At 29.7% G+C, this 25,567-nt stretch overlaps 1 long non-coding RNA gene across 1 annotated transcript in view; it reads right to left on the bottom strand.

Moving 5' to 3' along the window:
• LOC107441404 (uncharacterized) overlaps nt 1-25,567 on the bottom strand; it is a 265,160-nt gene that overhangs the window by 152,196 nt on the left and 87,397 nt on the right. Inside the window, exon 4 of the long non-coding RNA XR_001583730.3 lies at nt 18,544-18,620. This is a non-coding gene — a long non-coding RNA (uncharacterized lncRNA). The remainder of the gene's footprint in view (nt 1-18,543; nt 18,621-25,567) is intronic.

Below are 25,567 nucleotides of genomic sequence, written 5' to 3'. Positions count from 1 at the left end.
AATTCTAATGGTAGACATTTACAGTATATTTCAAAGGTATAGCGAATTTTTTTTTTTTAAACTTCAGAATATTCAATTTATTGCATGCATATAAATCTACAGCATAAATTATCAAAATAGTTGTCTATTTTGAATATTCCATTTTTCTCTACATTCCAAATTTTATTTACTTCAGAAACTATATTTCAAGACTATAGAGAAATATACTATTTTTAAATTCACTCACTAAACTCAGAAGTGTGCATACTAATTTAATGGTAGACATTTACAGTATATTTCAAAGGTATAGCGAATTTTCTTTCTTTTTTTTTAATTTTAAAATATTCAACTTATTACATGTATATAGATCTATAGCAAAAATTATCAAAATAGTTGTCTATTTTGAATATTCCATTTTTCTCTACATTCCAAATTTTATTTTGACCAGAATTAATCAAATTAATGATATAGGAGACGCGGGCATAAAATTTCTTTATACCCCTTTTTTAAAAAAAAGCCACAAGTTTGGTTTACGTTTAATTTTTCTTCTTCTTTCAAACACATTATCTGCCTCGCTTGTTACCATACTTTTTATTGGAGGAATGTCGAAAGAAAAAATGCGACAAGGGGGAAAATAGTCGAGTGAGAGAAGAAAAAAAAATAGAATGATAATGAAAGAACCTTTTTTGGGCAGAACAAAAGAAGGTAAAGACAAAAAAAATGATGCAAATGAAGATTGAAGGCTCGAAAGAAAGTACCAGGGATATATTAGAAGAAAATTGTTTTTAATTAATATCGAAGAATATACGAAACTGTTTCGAGATACGAGAGAAGAAAATAATTATCAGAAAAAAACTACAAGTGTCGTAACTTAATTCTCGTCCAGGCTGACTCAAAATTCAAAATGATTTGCTTTTTTTTTTTTAAACCACAATGCTCGTTAAACTTAAAGTTCGAAACTACTAAGCAATATCTAAAATAATTATCTGCGACTAGATACCTTTCTTTGGATTTGAGATGATTTAATTAAAACTAAGAAATTCACAACGTGTTTGATGGAAAATTGAGAGGTCTTAGTACAAACGAACTTGGTGACTACGTTTTTCGCTATAACTAATTGGGTGCTTTTCACTTATTTGTATTTTAATTTAACCACTAGGATTTTTATTCGAAAAACTTTTATGACTATTTTACTGATTTTATACAAGTTTACTGTAAAAATATTCTAATATAACTAGAAAATCTTTCAGAGAATTAGAGTTTCATAAGTTTTTCTACTAATCCACTTAGTTTCCCTTCAAATAATATTACACAATTAAATTTAGTGAAGATCACATAGACTTTCTTAGTAAGCATGCCAAGAAACTGTTAGTGGCATTACGGCACTTCACTGGTATGTTTACCAAGAAGAATTTAGTGCGTTCATTAAGTTAATTTTTTAGTAAATTTACAAGGAAAACACTTCTTAGTAAACTCTAAAAATCTTCAATCAAAAAACCGAACAATACTATGTAAATTTATTTCATTTATTGGAATTCATAGATATGCAGGCATGTGTAAGTACAGCTTATGGAAGTATATGTAAGTACGGCTTATGTAAGTATATGTAAGTACGGCGTATTTCAAGTAAAAGAACTGATAGCACAATTTAAAAAAAGACAGCATGAAGAAAGACATGCATTTCCAGGGTTACAGTGAGATTCAAACCCGCTCTACGCAGCGTTTTGTGGGTGATACTGATAGGACATAAAGTAAAATCCTGTAAACCTCACGTATAGCATTCTTTCGTCTTTCGGAAATGAAAGTTGAAGTTGAAAGAAAGGAGGAGAAAAGTTTCAGATGCCGCTGTAAAAGAACAGATAGCAAAATTCAGAGAAAGACAGCACGATCCAGGGTTAAAGTGGGATTCAAACCAGCTACCTCCACGATACACAAGCGTTTTTTGGGTGATATTGATAGGACACAGAGTAAAATCCTATAAACCTCAAGTATAGCATTCTTTCGTCTTTCGGAAATGAAAGTTGAAGTTGAAAGAAAGGAGGAGAAAAGTTTTAGATGCCGCTGTAAAAGAACAGATAGCAAAATTCAGAGAAAGACAGCGCGATCCAGGGTTAAAGTGGGATTCAAACCCGCTACCTCCAAGCTACACAGCGTTTTGTTGGTGATACCGGTAGGACATAGAGTAAAATCCTGTAAACCTCACGTATAGCATCCTTTTGTCTTTCGGAAATGAAAGTTGAAGTTGAAAGAAAGTAGGGGAAAAGTTTCAGATGCCGCTGTAAACGTTACAGCAATTCTTGTTGTAAACAAAAGCAAGAAATGGTTGTAAATCAGGTTACAGGTGATACTCTAGTAACTGGTGAATCTGCAATGCTGCTAAGCAATTTCTACTAAATTAATGCAAAAGTGTTTACCGCAAAATTTTAATTTCCTATCAACTTTTGCTAACATGTGAAAGCTACGTCAAAAAGTATTTTTAAATTGAGGAAAATTTAAAAACTGTTAATACACAAAGATCTGGGGGAAAAATTATTTCAAAAATGAAATGCAGTTTATGTGTATTTTTTAGCACATATCGCAATAACAATACACTGTCATCGGTAAAGACAAATAGCTGTTCAAAATCTTCAGTATAGCACAACCAGGAAGTTAGCAAAAATTGACCAGTACCTTAAAAAGGTTTCAAAATGACTACTTTAAAAAATTTTAAGATCAGAGACGATATGAAGTATTTTATTTTCACCAGAAATACACGTACATACATGGTACGTTCGGTTCATGGCACGTTCAAAATCTAATCATACGTGTCAGTGCTGTAGTCCAATGGTCAGAGCATCGAAAGCCGCTAAAACCCATCGTACCCGTAAAATCTATAAAATCGCGAAACCTGAGGTTGATCGCTGAGCAATAAATAACAGGAATACCAAGATCTGGAGAAAATTTCGTTCCCCTTCAAATCTATGTCTAAATTGTGGAAGTATGAAATACTGAAGGACTTTCACATGTACGATCATTACTTGCTTAGGGAAAAAGTACAATTATTTATATTGAAAGAATTTTTAAAAAATTGCTAATTCAGAATTGAAAAATAATTAGTAAGTTAAAATTTCAGGTACATGCTCGCATGGCTCTGGATTTAAAAGAGAGACTGACACCCTTTTACTATTATATTTTAACTAAAAATCTATCTAGAATAACAAAATATAATTTCAAAGGTAATAATTTTATTCTAGATCTTTACAGAAAATTGTGTATAGCAAAAATTATAGCATCAACGATAATTGCTTTAACATAAAAATAACTATTAGTTTATTTTTAAAAGTATAATAAATTATTTTACAATATATTAGTTTCTCATTTAACCTAAGTTTATTCTTTATTTTTATGTTTTAGAATACTAAAGCATACGAATTTTAGTAATAAGCTCAAACCTATTTCTAATCGCAAAACAAATTTAATCGCTATTTATATTTCATTGTAAACATTACATTTTAAAATTCAGTTTTATACCTAACCCAAAGGTGTATTAACGATGCACCAAGTTTTAAGGATTACTGAGGGAAAATTAGTTACAAAAAAAAAGAAGAAAAAAAATATCTTTAAAGAATTTTAAAAATTCAATTTCCAAACTTAGTAAAAACAATGGCTTTCAGACGCCTGAGGGTAAAGAAAAAAAAATATAAAGGAAAACTATTCTTTAGAAAATTCCAAGAGCTTATCATTGTTTACGCGTATTACCTTTTTGGATAAAAAAAAAATTCTGTTTATGAAGGATAAAAGGGAAAAGTAGGGGAAAGTAGGGATACTCACTTCAGACGCAAAATGCTGGAGTTAACGATAAGATTAAGCGATTACCTTAAAGAAAAATATTCATTAGCAACGTTTTTGTTTGAATCACTCGCGTGAAAATTGAAAGTGAAAAAAAAAACCTTTTTTTAGCTAAAACTAAAAACTCTTTTGTTTAGAAATATATTTGTTAAAAATTTTTTTCAAAAAAAAAAGAGATCCCCCCTGCCACCTTACCTATTGCTAAAGTTTCGACAATGCCCATATATTAAGGGCGTGAAAAGGAAAAAAAAATCCCTTGGGGTTAGGGGAAAAATGGGGATTTTTTTTAAAACTTTTTTCTTTCTGATACCAAGTAAGTTATTAATTAATAAAGTCTTTTACGCACCCGGTGTTGTTTCTCATACACCCACAGAGTCGGGATTTTTCTTTTTTATATTATCCCTGCTTTTTTCCGTTGCCATTTTTCCTATAGAAATACTTTATCATAAATGCCGGAAAGTATGGCTAATGTTTTAGTTTCTAATTAAAGCTGTTCGTTTCTTATGCCAAGAAAAACCCGATTTGATAGGCCATTTTTCAACTTTTTGGACGACATACTAAGCGATTTAGTCTACTTTTTTTGCCACTAAGGTGGGCAAAAAAGAATGTTTCATTACTCAAGAATAAAAAAAAAAATCTCCATAGGGAGATTTCGATATTAAAATAATGAATTATTATTAATCGAATGGAATTTTATGCTCTATTACTTAGAAAAAAATCCAAAAAATTTTTTTTTTAAAAAATATGAAAGAAAAACCATGGAATCTTGCTTAAAAGGAAATCTTTAATTAAATGGTAATAAATAACAAATAATAATAAGACCTGTTAAAATTGAGTTTTTAATTGAACTCGAGAATAAATAATCGAACGTTTCTTTTAAAAAATTATGGCTGTTTAAAGTGGGAGAGCCATTTGACCAGCATTTGTACAAACCATCAGTAACTCAATCTGTCTATTAAATTTATTGATCAGTAGTTCAATATCGTGGATAATATTCTAACAAACTTACCTTCATTTGATTAAGCACATGCACGCGTCTGGGAATATTTCCACTATACTTGACTTAATTACAACCACTTAAATATAGTTTTTATTTACGCTAAATAATCTTAACTAATTAATTGACATTTTTCCATTTATTTATAACCAGATCCTTAAGGAATTCTTACAAATTTATTCTTTAATATTATTTACGGTTAGCCCGAAGCGATAAAATGCAGTTTTCACTTACATTAAATAAGTTTAATTAATTAATTAAGTAATATTTATTTGTAGTGCTGATTCTTCAATAATCCCTAATGTTGATAAAATTAATTGATCTCACTTTCAATTTTAATTTAATGTGATTAAAATTTAAATGGATTTACGTTATTAAAATTTTAATAGATTTTAATTCGGAAGACAAAAAATTATCTTTATAATATTTTCAAATATAAAATTACGAGAATTTCCTGGAGAGTTCTTTCTTTACGCCATTTAACTCATGTTATGTATTTTTAATGGAAAAAGGGTGAAATTTAATCAGCTAAGATATTTAGCCCTTAATAACACAGCATAACAGAACGTTCTGTTTCACAGCATAACATTTAGAAATCATAACACTTAGCGTAACACATGCAGTTACAGCATAACACTTAGAAACTATTTAAATAACTTCAAAATAATTAACTTATTTGAATTTGGAGCATGAAAATTAATAAAAAATTTATATAAACTTTTATGTTACTGTTGGTGACATTTTTATGCTTTTTTTTTTTCTTTTTCGTAAAACAGTTTTCTATGCCCTGTAAAAGAAAATATTTTGCCTCAGCAAATAACTAGAAAAACTAGAAAACCTAGTTCTTGGAATAAGCAAATAGAATCCTCCAAGACATTGAGCCCTTAAAACACAACATCACATCACGTTTGGTTATACAGCATAAAATAATTTTTGGACATAACACTTATAGAAATCATTTAAATGACCTCAAAATTAATAACTTATTTGAATTCGGCGATAATTTATAAGGAAAAAAAATCAAAAGTTTTGTTATATTCGATGCCATTTCTTTGAATAACTATTTTCCATGTCTTGTGAAAGAAACTATTTTGTTTAAGTAAACAAACAACCAGAAATTCCAATTTTTATAACTACAAACTAAGAGCTGCAAACAAATTAAATCTGAGAAGATATTTTACCCTTAATAAATTCGAAATATTCACAGCATAACAGAAGGTTCTGTTATACAACATAAATTTTTTTGGGGGGAATTAAACTAATTAAAATTTTATTATACTCACGGACCCCTTTACTTATAAAACAGTTTTTCATAACTTGTAAAACAAAATATTTTATGATAATCTCGGACCCCTTTACTTATAAAACAGTTTTCCATAACTTGTAAAACAAAATATTTTATGATACTCTCGGACCCCTTTACTTATAAAACAGTTTTCCATAAATTTTAAAACAAAATATTTTACTAAAGCAAGTAATAAAAAACTAGGAACTCTGGTTCTTAGAGCAACAAGACCAAGCACGAGGAGATATTTAGCCTTTGATAAATTCGAAATAAACACAGCATAACAGCACCTTCTGTTATACAGCATGAAGCGCTTTTTGATAATAACACTCAGTAACATTAAAATGACCCCAAAATGAGTAACTTATCCTCATTCGGTGGTTTAAAATTAGTTAAAAAAATTTTTTTTACAAATTTTATGTTACAGTTGGCTCTTTTTCTTCGTAAAATAGTTTTCCATGTATTGTAAAAAAAACTATTTTGCTTAAGTAAGCAACAAACAACCTGGAATTCCAGTTTTTAAGTAAGAACTACAAACAAATTACCCATGAGAAGATATTTAACCCTTAATAAGTTTAAAATATACACAGCACAACAGCGGGTTCTGTAATACAGCATAGAACACTTTTGATAAGAGCACTTAGAAACCACTTAAAATGTCTTTATAATTAATTAAACTTATTCGTATTTGATGCTTCAAAAATAAACAAAAATAAGTTATCAAAATTTTAAGTTTTAATTGGATCAATGCCCGTGTAAAACAATTTTTCAAGTCTTCTGAAAGATTGTTTTTTTATTTTCTCAAGCAAGAAGCATAGAACAGTAACTCTGATTTTTAGAATAAGAATTACAAGCAAATTAAATTCGAGAAAATATTTTATCCAGAATAAATTCTAAATACAGAAGATAGCAGTACTTTTTTAAGCGGCATAAACTACTCCTTATGGAATAACTTATGTGACGTAGAGGAACTATTTAAGTTGCCTCAAAATAAATAACAAATTTGGATTAGAAAGATCAGAATTAATAAAAAACTGATTAGTCAGATATCAGAATTTTATTTAAACGTAATGTCAGTTCTTGGTAAAACAGATTTCCCTGTCATAGGGAAAAGAAGATATTTCGCGCAACCACAAAACAAGAAGAAAACCATGAACTCTAGTTTTTCGAATAAAAACAGCAAACAAATTAAATTCGAGAAAATATTTACCTCTGAAACTGATAGTGAATACCCTAAAACTGATTTGTCCCATTCAGAATTTTACGATATATCTATTGTCATATCCTGGTAAAACAGATTTCCCTGTCACGGAAAAGAAGATATTTCGCACAACCAAAAAAAAAGAAGAAAAAAAAGCATAAACTCTAATTTTTCGAATAAAAACAGCAACAAATAAAATTCGAGAAAATATTTACCCCTAAAACTGATAACTTTACCCTAAAACTGATTAATACGATATCAGAATTTTACGATATACCTAATGTCATGTCCTGGTAAAACAGATTTCCATGTCACGGAAAAGAAGATATTTCACGCTAAAAAAAAAAGAAGAAAAAAAAAACATGAACTCTTGTTTTTTGAATTAAAACAGCAAGCAAATTAATTTCGAGAAAATATTTATCCGTGAAACTGATAACTTTACCCTAAATCTGATTAGTTCGATATCAGAATTTTACGATATACCTAGTGCCTAGTCAGGTTACAATATACCTAGCCTGGTAAAACAGATTTCCATGTCACGGAAAAGAAGATATTTCGCACAAAAAAAAAAAAAAAAAAAAAAAAATTTGGAAATTGGGTTTAAAAGCGCTGGTGAGATCTNGAATAAAAACAGCAAACAAATTAAATTCGAGAAAATATTTACCCCCTAATAAATTCTAAAAACAAATTTCCATTTACCCTCTGACGCATTTAGCTGGATTTGCACCACGATAAATTCATTGTCCTTCAGAATAATTACAAGATTCCCTCCCCTTTTCCCTTTAAGAGAAAAAAAAAGGGGAGAAATTATCCCTTTCCCTCGTCTTTAATATAATAGGTTCTGAGGCAGTAATTAAATGTCCCCGCGTCTTGAGGGTCACATAGGCACAGAATTCTGGGAAAGAGTGTCCACTGTTATTTGGTGGAAAATGAAAAGCCACCTAATTAAAGGGTGAAACAGCGTTTAGCTGGAAAATGCTGCCACGCCCATCGAAGAAAATCCAGGCATGCGAGCGTCCCATTAGCCCGCTAATTAGTTAAAGCGTTCGGCAACGCCTCCATCGGGCTGTTGTAATAGGCAATTCTTTTCTTTCTTTTAAGATCTTACTTAGATGCTTAAAACAGAAAAGAACAAACTTCGATAAAGCAACAGTCCAAATAATTGAAAAGTCCCTGACAATTTGAGTGTATAATTATTAATGCTAGATATATTTGATACTTTATCTGACATCGCTATACAATAACTCGTTTTATTATATACTTTAATGAATTATTAATTTCAGCTATTGTCATGTCATTGTAGCATTGCATATTTCCCAGTTTTTAATTTTTATTATTTCAAGAATTTATATGTATATTTGATCATTCCTAATGTCGTTCTAACATAACAAATTTAACAAAAATTAGAATTTTCGATACTAATGCAAAATCTGTCCTATTTTGGATCTGAAGCATGGCACTGCAATAAAAATCACATGAAAAAACTTGAAGTATTTATCCACAGCAGTTTAATAAGAATCTTATATATCAAGTGGTTCCATAAAATTTGAAATGCAATAGAAAATAAATTTTTAAAAAACTGCCCCGTAGAAAAACTAACCAGAAACCAGTTGAACTAGAAATTAAAAAATGGAAATGGATTGGTCATGCTCTACGTAAACCTGAAAAATTTAAAGTAAAACAAGTTTTTGACCCTCAAGCTCAAGGCAATAGAAAAAGAGGGAGACCAGAACATACTTGGCGCAGAACGATTATAAATGAATTCGAAACAATAGGAAAGACATGGAGAGAGGCAATATATCTGGTTACAAGTAAACTAAGATCCTGACCTATGATAGAAGCCCTATACTTTAAGAGGAATATGTATCTATGTATGCAATCTGTTAATTAATAATAATAAATATGTTAATTAATTTTGTTTCAACTTCACAAAGTGTGAGTGTAAATATAAACAAATGATAGAAATTAAAATATTATAGAAACTATCAAGGCCCTCGATCTCAATTTTATCCAAATCGTAATGCTACTCCTGATAATCCATTTTTTTTCAATGACCACCTGGAGAATGACCTTTCGTCATACAGACATCTGAAGGGCAGATTTGTTGGGTACTCTTTTAGGGGCATCATATTAGGTGGGCCAACATTACGCCCGCAGTAGGGACAGATAGTACAGAGAAGGGAAGAGCATCCATGCCTTGCCCGGGATTCGAACCCAGAACCTTTCTGATGCAAGGTCAGTTCCTTGACCCCTAGAAAGGCCGGTCGGCTCCTGATAATCCTAATTTAAACTAAATTTTAGCTAAAATAATGCTGATGCATTTCAGCTACCAAAACCTGTTCTGCAATTGAAAAAAACAAAAGTGCTAGATTCAGATTGAAAAAAAAAAGTGTCTTGAGGAAATGTTTTATGAGTTTTGAGTATTTTATCCCTACAATGTACTTGACCTCAGAACTTAGTTTTTTTTTTCAAATGCATCTATAAGAAACTAGTCATTTTATTGACTAATTTTTCATTAATGTTTTATTGATTGTATTTGATACTTAAAAAAAAAATGGGTGCTACCACACGTGGTGTCAAAATAGTATTGGAAAATTAAAAAGGGGTAGTAAAATAGTTAAGATCTTATTCTGTTTTTAAAAGAAATAAGAAAGGTTGTGGCTACCATAACACATAAAAAATTTGAAATTTTGATAACTANGGGTTAAATTTAGTAGGAACAACACAACCTGTGACGTAGGCTATATTATACCCAATTGAATGTACAAAAGTGCTAGATTTAGATTAAAAAAAATGCGGATTGACAATTATTTTTCCTTACTTTGCTAATGCAATCCACGCAAAAATAGAATTAAAAAAAAACTGATAAGCAAAATTTTTTTTGACACATATAGCTTATTTCTTTCCATAATTTCTTGCCATATGTAGCTTATTTCTTGCGATAAAAATTCCCTTGTAATATTTTCCGGCCATATGTAACTTATTTCCTAATCTATGCATATTGTTCTTGTTGTCATACAAAAATGTGAAATAAATAAAATTTTCTCTTGTGAATTTTTGTCGCTTGCATTGATTTTTCTATTACATGGTAGTGTTCAGTCGTCAGCAAATTTAAACACAAATTAAAATGTATCGGTAAATAATTTTAAGAGAAATAATTTTATCGAAACTATTAATAAAATAAATATGGAAAAGGATTTTTACGTGCCAAATTCAAAATTTCCTCCATAACTACATAATTACCGTTGATCTAATACTAGGATTTTATAATACATCAATTTTCTTAGAAATAAAACTTGAGCTGTATTTCAATTTTTCACTCGATCACTCGATTTTTAACGATCTCAAATATTTGGCCAAATTGCCCCCTTACTCCTGAGTCAGCTCAATGCAGTCTAGGAGTTCCTCAAAATTTTTTATTTTGGTTTAAATCCGTTTGCTCTGCATGTCCGGATGGTGCAGGGGTTAGTGCTCCTGCTTGTCAATTAGCTTCTTAGGATTGGTTCCTCGCTATGACTGAGTACTCATTCACTCATTCCACTGTTACTCATTCACTAATTAATAAGTTGCTTTAAGCTTCTGTTCTATCAATCATTTCCAAGTAACGGTTTCATCAAAAAAGAGACAATTTTTATGAGTTTTGAGTATTTTATTCCTACAATGTACCTGACTTCAGAACTAAATTTTTTTTTCAAATGTATCAATAAGAAACTAGTCATTTTATGGACTAATTTTCCATTAATGTGTTTATTTATTGTATTTGAAACTGGAAAAAAAATGGGTGCTGCCACTGGCACACGTGGCGTCATAATGGTATTGGGAAATTAAAAAGGGGTAGTAAAATTGTTTCAGTCTTATTCTGTTTTTAAAAGAAATAATATAGGTTGTGGCTACCAAAACACTTAAAAGATTTGAAATTTTGATTATTAAAATATAAACTAAAAGCCTTGAGCACAGAAAGTTGTTCAAGTGTTGATTTTAAAAAAAATTAAAATTTAGAGTTCATCATACATGGTTTATTGCTAATCCAACACCCTCTAGAAGAGAGAAGGTCTTAGCACGGATCAGTTTATTAGTCCGACATAACGAACATAAACTGCGCAGTGGAGGAAATATTAAAAAGGTGTCACTACGTTCGGCCTACTAAGCTGCGTCGTGGAGGATATTACGAACGATATTATTACGTTTGGACTACTAAAGGATCAAATTTTTTGTTTATGGTAACCCGTGCTGAGGACTTCTCTCTTCTTAGGGTCATTAGTTAATCGCATCTCATAGTTGACCAATGGATTCAGTGTGATAACTGAAAACAACTTATTAGTGGTGATTTCTGATTGATTCGTGTTAAATTACAACTCCCGGTTTACACAAGTTACACTGCTGACATGATAGTAGTCCTGCCTCCTGAACCACACTGCTAATGTAAAATGATAGATCCTGGTGTTGCTGGTAGAATCGGTGAGAGTTTATAGCGTGATTTTAAGATCTCCGTTACGCTTATATGAGTTAGTTTCACACAAAAAGTACTTCATTAAGATTTGTTTGTTTCAAACTTCATGGCAGAAATTCTCCTGTCTTCTGGATTAAGTTAAAAATTTGAAAGCTGGATATTGGTTAACACAAATTCGATATGAAATAGCAGTTTAGCAACACTTATAAAATTCTTGAAATAATACACTTTTTGAAATAAGAAATCTCTGACTTTAAATATCGCAGTCATGGATTTTAGCCACCCAGGTGACCATAAAAGCCATCTGCGTTCTTACTAAACATTTTGCGTGAATCTGAATCCAGTTATACTGAAATTAGAACCTAAGATTTCCTAAACATGTTAAGTGGTAGCTAATTTTACACTTTAATAATTTACTTTTAGTTTCTTAAACTGAAATTTAAATGATTTTGACAACCAGGATATATACATAAAAATGAAGAAATCGTGTTTTAAAGTTCTGGTGATATTAAAAATACTTCTGCTTACTTCAATGTTATCTATTTTACGATCATTTTATCTATTTTACTATCATTTATTTATCTATTTTACTATCATTTTAAAATGAGATCATAAGATTTTCCTAAAAATAGTTAAGTGGTTGCTTAATTTATGCTTAAATAATTTACTTTTAGTATCTTCAATTGAAATTTAAATAATCTTGACAACCAGGATATATACGTAAAAATTGAAGCAATCATGCTTTTAAAATTTTGGTGATATTAAAAATACTTCTGCTTACTTCAATGTTATCTATTTTACTATCATTTTAAATATAGAGAGAAACTAGAATTTCTGGGTAGATAACTACACGATTGATTTTAATTTTAATATTTTAAGAATCAAAATACAATGTTTATGTCAGTCTACATAAAACTTTTCCCAGTGGTATCTTGAAGAGGCTTGAGCAAACACACCACAAGCTACCACAGAGAAGCTGCCATTTCTTGAAGTGATAGCTTAATTTGAATAGTTTAGGAATCAAAATGCAAAGTTTATGTCAGTCTACATAAAACTTTTCCCAGTGGTAGCTTGAAGAGGCTACTACAGCTTGAGCAAACACACCACAAGCTAGCACAGAGAAGCTACCATAGCTTGAAGTGGTTGCTAATTTGAATAGTTTACGAATCAAAATACAACGTTTATGTCACTCTACATAAAACTTTCCCCCAGTGATGGTAGCTTAGCAAAGTTTATCTCAGTCTACATAAAACTTTCCCCTGTGGTAGCTTGAAGCCCACCCAGCATCAACTTAATGGATTCCAGCTTGTTTGAGAAGTAAAGGTGGCCAAAGAGCACTATCACAATTATTCCGTTGATGCGAACCCTTAACCATCGGCCTACATTCGGCTGCTTTGGGAACGCTTTTCTTTCACCACATTCGAATATATAACGTTATGGTGTTTCATTTTTTTTTATCTTTCATTTATAAGATACCACTAAAACAGTTGATATTTTAAATAGTTAAGCAATAAATAATGAAGTTGAAGTGAAAGTTCTTTTTTTTAAAAAAATGTATCAAAAAATACCTCAATCGCTGCATGTGGTCGTGATTTATAATTCATCTCCACGTATTGTTTTATGAATATCGAATATAATTAGAAGCTAGTTCAGAGAAAGTGAGAAATAAAAAGAATCCTTTTAACCGCATTAAAATAAATACAAATCCCCAGAGAGGGTGGGTTCAAATTTGCCAATGCCGCCAATTAATCACTTTTGACAGATCATTTCAGACGATATTTATAAATTGGACTAACATTCACAATAATTTCTGCTCAAAAAGGCAGACGATAGTATGTCCCCGAACGAACATGCTAATAATGAGTGTTAAATTGCAATGTTTCGGTATGTGAGGTGGGTTATTAAAGAAAAATAAATTCAAAAAATTTAAAAACTTTCTCGTTCTTAATGTTGATTAGTATTTAGCGTGATTCGATTAAGCATAATTTTTTCTACTCTAAACCACCTTCGGGTATTCTATCACGAATTATTAAACAGATCGGAGAGATATATACTTTTTAATTATTTATTTAAATTGTTATTATAAGACTGAGATCGGATAGTAGCTTACTTGGTAAGAATAATAATGAGCATTTAAATGGATGAAAATGTCGAAAAACTGCACGGAGGTTGTTTCAAGGATATGACAATTCTCAGAATTTAGTTCAAAATAATAAGGCTTATTAAAAACTAAAAATTCCGAATTCCAACGCTTATTAGTTGAAACTGATAAGGTTAAATTACTTCTACTTCTTTTTAAAAATGAAATGTTGGCAGGATGAATAATAGCAATAAAGTATTATAAAATATTGAAATGTATTATTATTAAGAATAAAAAAAAGGGTTACAATTGAAAGTGAAGTTCAAGTGAAAGTAAAAATATCAATTTTTATTCAATATTTTTTTAGTATTTTTGCTATAAGGTTATTTCTTTTACTAATTATAATGATTGCAAGCCTTATAAAGGGACATTAAGGGCGAAGCCTCATCATTTGGTGATCATATGCGCACTTACAAATGTCAACATATAGTTGTATTCAATTAAAAACCATTCAGCTATACAATCTAACTTACGTATTAATAAGAAAAACATTAAGTTGCATTTTTAAATTTTTTTGCTTTGAAATGTTCTCAAATTAAGAAGAAAAGAAATGTTATGATAATAATTATTATAATATTATAATTATAACAGTCTTTGAACAGCCGACCCAATTTTTAGGTTTACTACTACAAATGTTCAAATACGTAGCCTTGTAATTTTGAACCCAATCCAGATGACTAAGGAACTCCTGGATCAAGTATTGGGAGAAATTTTATCCTAGTGGAGGACTTTTTTGATGGAAATTACAAGGCCGCGGAGTTGAACATTAGTAGTCGTAAACCCAAATTTGGGTCGGCTGTTCAACAATGGTTATAAAATAAAATAAAACCTAGGTGGGAAAATATCACGAAATTGGTGATTTTTAAAGAAGTTTAATAACATTTAAAATATTTCTATTTGCCTGTTTCTAAAGCTCAGATAAATCTTCACGGCAAGATTATATGTATTGTTTAAAATCATTGCATTGCTTCAAGTAAAAGGCACTTAAACTGTGGTTTTTTATTTTCCTTCGCGGCAGACTTCGAAAAAAGCGTTAAGCTTCTTAACTCATTATTATTTAAAGTTCATAATTATTGCAATTATTTAAATATGTAGATCGCATTTTTATAAAAGATGATGATGAACCAGAATCTGAATTTTGGAAAGTTTATTCACAGACAACAGAAAAAGGTGAAGGCCAAACACCAGATGGATTGATTCTGAGGAAAAAGAACTTAAAAACCATGTACATTAATAGATGAAGAAACCTAGCGTCTGTTTGCGCCAAATGGAAACGACTTGTTGGGACGGCTTTGGTCTGTACTAGGCTTTCATGTTCATGGAAAAAGAATGTGAGGGGATTATATTACAGACAATGTCAACGTTCATCTATCAAAAGGTACCTCTAGATTGAATCAAGTTAACATGTCTTATATACTAGTCATTTGGTATTTTTAATATTTACAGTGGTAGTTACGCAACATTACTCCCCTTCCAGAATTTTGTGTGTGATGGAATTCGATGAACGAATACCACGAGTTAATTTATACTGGTATTATATATAGGTATAATATATAGGTAGTCTGAGGTATCTGGTACCAAGCGCTCACCAACTGGTTCTGCAATTCCCTCACATTGCGAGGGGGTAGCGTGGCAGCACGAATTCGGTTTTCCAAGTAGGACCACAAATGCTCTATTGGATTAAGGTCAGGTGAATTTGGGGGCAATGACATGACTCGAAAGTCACTGGAATGTTTCTCGATGATTCGACCCTTATGACATGGTGCATTATCCTGTTGGTAAACACCATCCCCCGCAGGAAAAACTGTTGCCATGAATGGGTGAACCTGGTCTGCAACTATGTCCAAGTAGCTTACAGAAGTTAGGGATTGTTCTATGAGGCTTATGGGTCCTGATGTGCCCCATTGTTAAAACATGTGAAAACATTGTTCCTGGACGAGAAATCATGAAAACCTTGGCAAGGCCATTGTTATAGATGGAGGGTGGTCATAATGTAATGACTCTTCGGTGTATATATAATATATTAATAAATTTTGCACATTATATTTTTTTTCATTTTTTGATTATTTATATCATTTTGCTCATATTTTTTTTCTTTTATATTTCATTAGCCAGGAGATTTTATTACTTCACCAGATTTTTTTTGAGCCCTACATTTTAGGCAAATCAACTGTTTAGTGTGGACCATCCATCGTTGTTGGCAAGTTCTTATCACGTCTGCAGGTCAACATTGAGGAAAGCGTAATTATCGACCATGTCGACCTTCATCTATCAAAGGGTACCTCTAGATTAAGTTAACATGCCTTATATACTAGTGAATCGGTATTTTTTATATTTATAGTGGTAGTTAAGCACAAATATTTACACAAGGCGAGTAGTTTGGAGGAAAAAATATTTTCATCAATCATCTGAGTTTCATTAACATATTTTAAAAGTATATATCAAACAGTTAAATTCTATACTTATACTATTAAGAACTTCGGTGTAATTTTAAATAAGAAAAATAATTGGTTATTTCATGCGTACAGAATGAGGATATTATCATACCAAAAGGGGTATTAAATTCGTTTAATTATTTTTCTTTTCAATCTCGAAAAACAAATTAGATTAAAATCTACGATGAAAAACTGCGAGTAGGTGATTTAGAAAGGAAAAAAACCGACGTATAAGAAAAATTATCATTATAGATCGTGAATCAGAAGCTGTTAAATGTTATTTCATAAGTAACACATCGTTTAAAACCTGCTCATCCTTTATTGAACAGTTCGAAAGCTGTTGACATTGTGTTCATCCTACAAACCTGTTCAATTCCAATTACAGTTGCGAGCAAAATCTTGCTATTAGTATTCATGAGACTATGATAAACAGAATTCGGAATATATCTCTAATTAGCACCAATATTAATCATCGATATAATAGAATGTTTTTCTAAAAAGAACAAACAAAGATATTCCAACATCCGGCTTTGTTCACGCCCTATTTCAGGTGTGCTGATCATTTTAGGAGTGGCCACGGTAATTTTTTTTTTACTAATTAAGTCGCCAATTGAAGCAACTTACTTTCATGCCCTTGGCGAGAAATACAAACCAAAGTTTAAAGCCTGTCCAAGCGTTAATGAACTGATCAATTTTTACCTCTGGGTAAAGTGAGGAGAGGGAAAGTGTTGTTATATTGTTTGAAATAGTTTCTCGCCAAGCCCTAGTTCAGTAGAGTTATTATGAAGTTCCTTTAAAAATGTTTAAAGTCATTTGAACAAAACATATCGTTTGATAAAACGATTCGAAACAACTTGTTTAAATGATTACTTGATGTCAGTAGATTTTGTATCAGCAGATAAGAATAACTGATTGTTATCAGTATTGAAATGAATCCATCTTTGGGTTTGATCCGAGTCATTAATAATACGTAAATAATTCAAATTACTGATTCCACCTAACCGATTCAAATCCTGAAATCGACTTTATACAAATGCTAATTTGATTAAGCTGAATAGGCCCAGTTGATTCGAATCATAATTTTGAATAAATTTATTCAAATATCAACAAGACAGAATCAGTGTTCTTAATCAGTAGTATTTGACTTGAATTTTCAATTGATCCAAATAGGCTTGTTTTCAGTCAAGTGATTAGAATAACAGCTTAAAAATTATTATTTTGAATTATTTTCAAAATGATGTAGTCATGGAAAAAATATTATATGAAATTATTTCTTGATTAGTTCTAAAGGAAATACTCGTATTCAACAAATGCGACGAATGAAATTACTCGAATCAAACGTATTAGTTTGCTTAAATGATTCGAATCCACTTGTTTGAATCATGAACTTTTCAGTTTGAACTTATTAGAATTACTGGATTAGAATCACTGATTTAAATTAGTGTTAAATTTAATCAACTGATCTTTTCAGTTGAGCCAAATTATTAAAGTAACAAATAGAATTCGAATCAAATTATTGGAAAACAATTACCTGAAAACAAGGAAATACCTACATTCAACAAATGCGACGAATGAAATTATTCAAATCAAACGTATTAGTTTATTTAAATGATTCAAATCCACTTGTTCGAATAATGAACTTTTCAGTTTGAACGTATTAGAATTATTGGATTATTGTAGTTGTTGTAGTTCATTTTACGTCGCACTAGAGCTGCACAATGAGCTATTGGCGACGGTCTGGGAAACATCCCGGAGGATGATCCGAGGACATGCCATCACAATTTTGATCCTCTGCAGAGGGGATGGCACCCCCGCTTCGGTAGCCCAACGACCTGCACGCGAAGTTGAGCACTTTACGGTAGCACAGTTTAACGAGGACCAATACCGTACACCCTCGGTCCCTACGCAGACTGATCCAAGTGGGTCACCCACCCGCACACTGACCTCATCCAGTGATGCTTGACTTCGGTGATCTGCTGGGAACCGTGTCTTAATGATCAGTCCACTGCGGAACAATTATTGGATTAAAATCACTGATTTAAATTAGTCTTAAATTAAATCAACTGATCTTTTCAGTTGAGCCAAATTATTAAAGTAACTGATAGAATTCGAATCAAATTATTGGAATCAATGTTTTGGATTTATCTCCAAATAATTCAGCAAATTTGATTTGAAACACTTATGACAATTTACTAAACTATCAAAATAAAATAAAACGATTAACTTACTTGCCTTTGGCAAGAAATACTCAATTAAGAAGCTTTAAAATCAGACCAAGCATTATGAGGGTATATCACAGTAGAAGCTAGAAAAAAAAGAAGCATTTATTTAAAATTAATTTCGCAACCATTGTGACAAACTTCACTTAATACATTTTTTTTATCTTATTGAACATATTTTAATCTTCTTTTTATCATGTTACAAATACAAAAATTCAAACAATTAGTGTTTATATAATACAATATCTATAATTTATTTTTTAAATTAACCATAACTTGCTGTACTCATGAATTGCAGGAAAAAAAGCATCCAAATTTGATTCCGTTTTGATTTTTTTAAACTAAATAAATGCCTTTTTTATTGAGCATGGAGTTATTTAAAACTATTTTACAAAATGGTGGTTTTTTAAAAAATTTATGTAAAATAAGTTATATTTTTGTGGATTACTCAAAAACAGTCAACTCAATAAAAACACGAATGATACTATGATATGAAGGTTACTTCAATACTGTCAAATGAAAATTCATTTTACTTTTTAATCTGACTTTCGCCTTAAAAGTTGAGATTTAAAACACATGTTTACATGCAAAAATGTACACGTAAAAATGTACACGCACACGTATATCTAATAAATTAGCGTAGAATTCAAGTAAAATAAATGAAAAATAATAATAACAATTTCTCAAAAAATAAATAAATACTTTCATCCATCAAGAACTGTTTAGATCCCTTTTTAAAACTTTTGCCTCGATAAAAAAAAAAGAATTTTTTAACCCGTTTTATTTTATGTTTTTACTTTATCACACTCTTTAGTTAGAAAATCAAAATAAAATGTCAAAAAAAAATATTAAAAAAAAAAGCAAAAGAAAGCCCCCCTCCATTTTTAATGCGAGCCTGGTATAGGTATAGCCTTCTCTTGTTGTTAGTTTTCAATCTATCATGGTCACCATTATCTTGTCAAAAGAAACGAGCCAAAAGTTGCAACCGCAGATAATGCACTGATTAATTACCGTTTCCGGTAAGACCGGGAAAATTTTGCAGTGCTAAATCGAAATTAATCTTTGTTCTTTTCTTAATTTATTTGTGGTTGAAAGACATCACCCCTAGTTACCACTCTTTTTTTTCTCCCTGGGAGAGCTTAATTTTTGTTTTTGTTAATGGGAAGTTCCCCAATACACATTTCTCTGCGCCAGAAATTACATCAAGATGTAAGGAAATTCGGAATAAGGCCAAAAAAATAAAAAATACTTTCTGCAGGAGAAGTGCAGACGTCTTTTAAAAGACCAGCATAAATGGGGTAGCTTCTTACATTGTCAATTTGGCCATGGAAGGTAAGAAATCTTAATATTTGATGTCAAGACTTGCTCCGTATTTGGGATAGATACCGAAGAAAGGGAGCTGAAGTTTTTGTTGACAGGAAGTGTTAAATTATTTTCAATTTCTTCTACGGGGAAAGTAGTCATTAATAATTGCGGAATGTATTCTGAAAGTTATAAATAGTGTCTGATGACTACGGCTTTTAAGAAGGTTTTGTTGCTTTATCTTGTCCTACGTATCTTTAATATTTCTTACTCTAATTTCTTCGTAAAAGAAGTTATTTGTGAGTTGATACTAAGTCGATATATTGTTTTATTCATCTACGCTATTCTACAAGTAACTAGAGATTCGAACTAAAAAATAATTGTAAATCAAACCAATTACAATAACCGTAATGCAGGTTTATTCGAAATTGAAGGAAATAAACTTTAAAAGAAGAAAGAAACATAAGTTTACATTCAAGGTATTCGAATTGTCAATTTTTTATATATTTTTTATGTAATATTTTACATATAATTTTTTTATAATGACAACGACAAATAATTGTGTTCACTTTACGTTGGTTGCAAAGATATAGATTATTGAAAATGTAATTTTGGTCCAAAGTAAATTGTAGAAATTTAGCCGAATGCAAGATGAATTACGCAATTGGAAGAACACGTTTATGATACTTGTAAAAAAATAATTTAAAACAGATTTTAGGAGCATTTCTTACTTAGTAAATAAATTTTTATTATAAATATAAGTGCAAAATGTAGATTTCTGCAGGATATTGAAATTTATTTATCTAACTTAAACAATCGAATTTTTATTCTGAACTTTAATTTTAATCTAGTTTAAATCTTCTTAAATGCAAATACTTAAATTTCCAATTAAGGAGAAATTCATTCAATTAAAACAACCTTTCATATCCAACTATGTTTTTCCTCTGTGGAAAGGCGGTTTTCCACTGAGGCTTCGATTAAAAGAACTTGAACTATTTATAAAATTTCATAAAGTGGGGATGCGCTGTTAGAATTTTCATTCTTAAATTACAGTTAACAAAGCGGCATCAGTCTGCCCATCTTATGATTCGAAAAGTTTATAGTAAAGTACATTCTTACCTTCACTGTTTTAGAACCATTTAAAATTAGTATGTTTTAAAAAGCCATAATTCAAAAATCACGCGGTTTTTAACCATTTACAACTAGTATGGTTTCGAAACCGTAAAATCGATATCAAGGCAAAGGTCTTCGAATTCTCCTTTTTATTTATTCAAATAACAAAAAATTTTAAAAAATTCTAAATATTGGGATATTATAAGATCTATAAGAAAAAGATATTTAATTAAATCATTTTTGTTTTGTAGAATCTTAAGCTAATCATATTCAAAAAATGAATTTATTTGCAGTGTACTTCCATAAATTGTGTTTTAGAAGAAATAAAATTAGTACAAAATAATTTATATACTTCAGTGTCTTTCAATCTATTTTCGTTTTAATATATTTCTATCATACTTTTTACTTCGAACTCCAAAAATAATTTTTAATTTATTGTCTCCTTTCTTATTCGTTTTTTGTAGTTGTTTATTTGCTCGCTTTAATTTATTTATTTTCACAAGACAATTCCGCTTACCCTTATAAATTTTTTTATTATTTGACTATTTTAATTTCATTTATTTACTAATTCTCAGAATTTTTTTCTTCATTCTTTATCTGATGATTCATTTATTCTGTTTGTCTTTTTTCGTACATTTCATTTCCTCAATAACAAAGAATTTTTCTACTTACAGATTCACTCAGTGATTCCTTGTTTAATAAATGTTCCAAAACTTCAAATTAAAAAAAATTCAAAAGTTTAATAAATACTCTTTTCGGGTAAGTTAATCAGAAATAATTTCTTCTTTATAACACGCATAAAAAAGTGCCAAAACCCTAACAATAAAACTCATTACTGGCAAAGTTAATAACCAAAGCTTAAATTAATAATTTTCCTTTACCCCTCCTTTTCCCTTAATGCAATAAACGGAAGAATGTTATTTAATCCTGCAAAACTAAAAATGACAATTTTATTTCAATTATTTCAACTCCTGAACATATCTAAGTAATATTCCCCCCCCCTTCCCGTTGGCAAATTCGAAATACTCACTTTTTCCTGGAACGCCCCATTTCGAAATGAGTTTTCGCTAAGATACTAGTAAGCCAATGTAATCAAATACTTGAAGCCCCTGCACAGAATAAGAAAGGGGGTCAAAGTGAAAGTCTTAGAGTAAACAAATAAATGAAGGGGGGCAAGGGAAAGAACACATAGTGGAATTTCATTACCATTCCTTTCTTTTTAATAAATAATCATTAGTGAACTTTATGGAAATCGATCTGAAAAAAGGAATTCTTTTCGCCAAGTCCTGTAATTGGAATCGTAAGTTTGTGTTCAAACATTTCTTCGCAATCCCAATATTTGCGACCATCAACCTTTTCTGCATTCAATATAATTTTTTTTTTTTTAATCTCTTTTTTTTTTGTTCCGTTTCTTACTTAGCGTTTCCATGGTAACGCGACCCGCCGGAAAAAAATTACTCGCAATATTTGCCTGTATTAAGCTGTTTCCACAGTTAATTACTTATTTCAAAATAAGGTTTTAAAAAATATTGGAGTGCATTCGTTTTCATTTAATTGAATTTTTTTTCCTCTACGATGTAACGAAAATTTGTAGAGGTACGTATTCTATTTCTCTCTTTTTTTTAATGTCAAATTTAAGCTTTCCTAATGTATTTGCTCAAAATTCGATCAAATATTTTTTTTTAAATATTATTTAAATAAAATTTTAATTAAATTTTTATTTATTATGAATATGTTAATAACAATTTAGTATAGATAATGGGGCTTTCTTAGAAAACAAATACCATTAAGGTTTGTTTTTATTTTTGAATAAAAAAAAAGAACGAAAAAATCAAAAGATTAAATTAATTCAAATCGTTTTTTTTTTAATTTTAGAACCTAAAATTAATTGATTAATTGGAGACAAAGTTTTTAAACCTTATATATATATATATATATATATATATAAAACACTAATCATTGGACACAATTCTACACATGATTATGAACGTTTTTTCCCCAGTTTTTGAATAAAGCAGTGCTTCAAGCATAAAATTCTGCAGTGTATTACAAAAAAGATGCTTTCTTCAACATTGTATGTTTAAATANGTTCGATGTTCAAAGAAGAAGTTGTAAAAAGGTTCTTTTTTTAAAAGACGGCTGCGCCATATAAGATAAAGTTGAATGACAAGGAATTTAATTAATATGCTATACAGTAAATAAGCGAAGAGATATTTTATAAAAGCATTTAATGAAAAATAATAACAGCGAAATATATGTTTTTGCGAAGCGTTCTATTTACATATCTGAATGTTGCCACCTTTTCATATGAAAGTTAAACTATTCTCTGCTGTAATAAAATTAAACTTAGGCGAACCTTACAATAATTAAATGGAGTACAATAAAAAGATTAACAAATATGATAGTTACAAAAAATAATTAAATATGACTAAACGAAATTCAATTATAGATAAACAATGAAAGGAAAACTACAAGCAACCTACAGGTACAGTGTTATGAAATACAGTAAAAAAAAACGCGGCAGCTACTAAAATCAACAAATACATTCATACAATCTTACGAAATACAATGATAAGATTGAAAACCTAATAAATTAATCTTAACATAATTCAATAAGAATAATAATTATTAATACGGGAGATAAACATGTACAATTAAATGAAGTACGATGGACAGAGAAAAAAATACGGAATTGGAAAACATTAAGTACTGAAACAAAATTAATAAATAAATAAACAATTCATTACCGCGATCATAAAAATCAAACCATTATATAAATACGAAATAGAATAAAATAAATTACAAAAATATTATAGAAAAAATGTAAATCGGAATAAATATAAGTGTGACAAATAAATAAGAAAACCAAAACATTTTATGGTTAAAAAATGTAAGACATAAGAGTTTTTTTTAAAAATGAAGGTAAATTATTTTAAGACACAATGGTGTTTTCTTGTTAAAGATATAATTGGTATTTTTCTTAATTGTATTGGCATTTTAAAATGTATTTTTCAACGATTCTATTTGTTCTTAAAGATAGCAGTATAATAATTGGCGATTATAATTTCAAAATAAATGGAACAAAATTGCAAATTATGTTTCATACCTTAGTTGTGGCGAAATTTAAAAATTAAACAAATATTTTTTATATTAGTAAAATACATTTAATAATGTTCATTAGTTTTTTTCTTGCTAAAACGCATTATTTCCAGTTTAATAGTTTTGAAGAAATTCAAGCATAAAAATATGATATGAATGATTATTTTATTTTTATAAAAATAATATTCATTATCTCTAACGAAAGGAAAACATATTTTTTTTATTCAGCAATTCTTCAAACATACCAATATAATCTTTTTTAACATTAAAAACCTTTTTAAATTACAAGGACAATTAGGCTCACATTTTATGTTTAAAATAATAACTTACATTGAACAAGTTTCTGATTCTTAAAAGACCCTAATGACAAAAAATTTAGTTTTCAAATGGGTTATTTTAATTGAACGGTCCATTTACGAACACAGTAAGAGAAAAATAATTTCGACGTAATTGTTCTTGGAAAAATGTCGTTTGCATATTTAAGTCACTATGCACCTTTATTTCTTTTTATTTTTTGTTTCAGGAGTCACATGATATGCAATCACTTTGATTAGTAAATTCTTGTAAAATTATTATTTTACCTGATCGTATAATTTGTCTATCTAAATTTAAAATTTTTCAATTAAGATTGGGAAAAATCAATCAAAATATATAAATGATCTTTAAAAAAGAATGATTATTGAAAGATCCCATTTACTGGAGTTATTAAGTTTTTAAGCTGCAGCTTAATAAATTGCCATTTTAGTTTTTAAAATGAATTTTCGGAAGATAATAGAACATGTAATTTTTTAATATTTTTCTTCTTTATATTTTTCTCGGAACATTTATTGAAGTCATATTTCTTCAAAGAAATTTTAATTACGGAAAGAGATTGAATTGTGGATACATTATAATTTTTTTGATTGGTTTTAAAAAATAGATATCTAGTTACTGAGAAAAACTTGTAACCTGAATTAAATTTGGAATGTTTTATTTTTACCACTATTTGAATCCAATCTTTGTTTGACCAAAAGAGTAAAAAAAAAAAAAGAATAAATAAATAAAAAAGCAATTTTTTATGTTTAAAAAATCTGGATATATTTTTTTAACATTTTTAATTATATATTTGGTACTATGAATGACCGAAATTGGTGGTTGTTGACCTCTACCGGTGAATGTTGACAATCACATAGTCGCTTTGGTAAATGTCCGAAATATATACTAGGTTTAGTTAAGTGTCACTGCCCAGTATACATTTGCCCGGTATGCCTTAAATCAATGCTTTTTTTTAAGGTTCAGTGCCAAAGCCTGGTATGCATTTGCCCGATAATCCCTACATCAATGTTTTTTCATGGTCAAGTGCATTGCCCAGTATGCATTTTACCGGTACTTTGAACACTGATGCTTCAGCAGATATTATTATAACGAATAAATTTAATAATATCAACGAATAAATTAATATAAAATCGAATATAGCAAATATTTCGGACATTCACCAAAGCGACTATGTGATTGTTGACATTCACCTGTGAGAGTCGAC

This window comes from Parasteatoda tepidariorum, chromosome 4 (genome assembly GCF_043381705.1).
Source record: "Parasteatoda tepidariorum isolate YZ-2023 chromosome 4, CAS_Ptep_4.0, whole genome shotgun sequence".
NCBI classification, from domain to species: domain Eukaryota; kingdom Metazoa; phylum Arthropoda; class Arachnida; order Araneae; family Theridiidae; genus Parasteatoda; species Parasteatoda tepidariorum.
The sequence above is the reverse complement of the archived record's forward strand: the minus strand, read 5'-3'. Positions and strand labels throughout refer to the sequence as shown.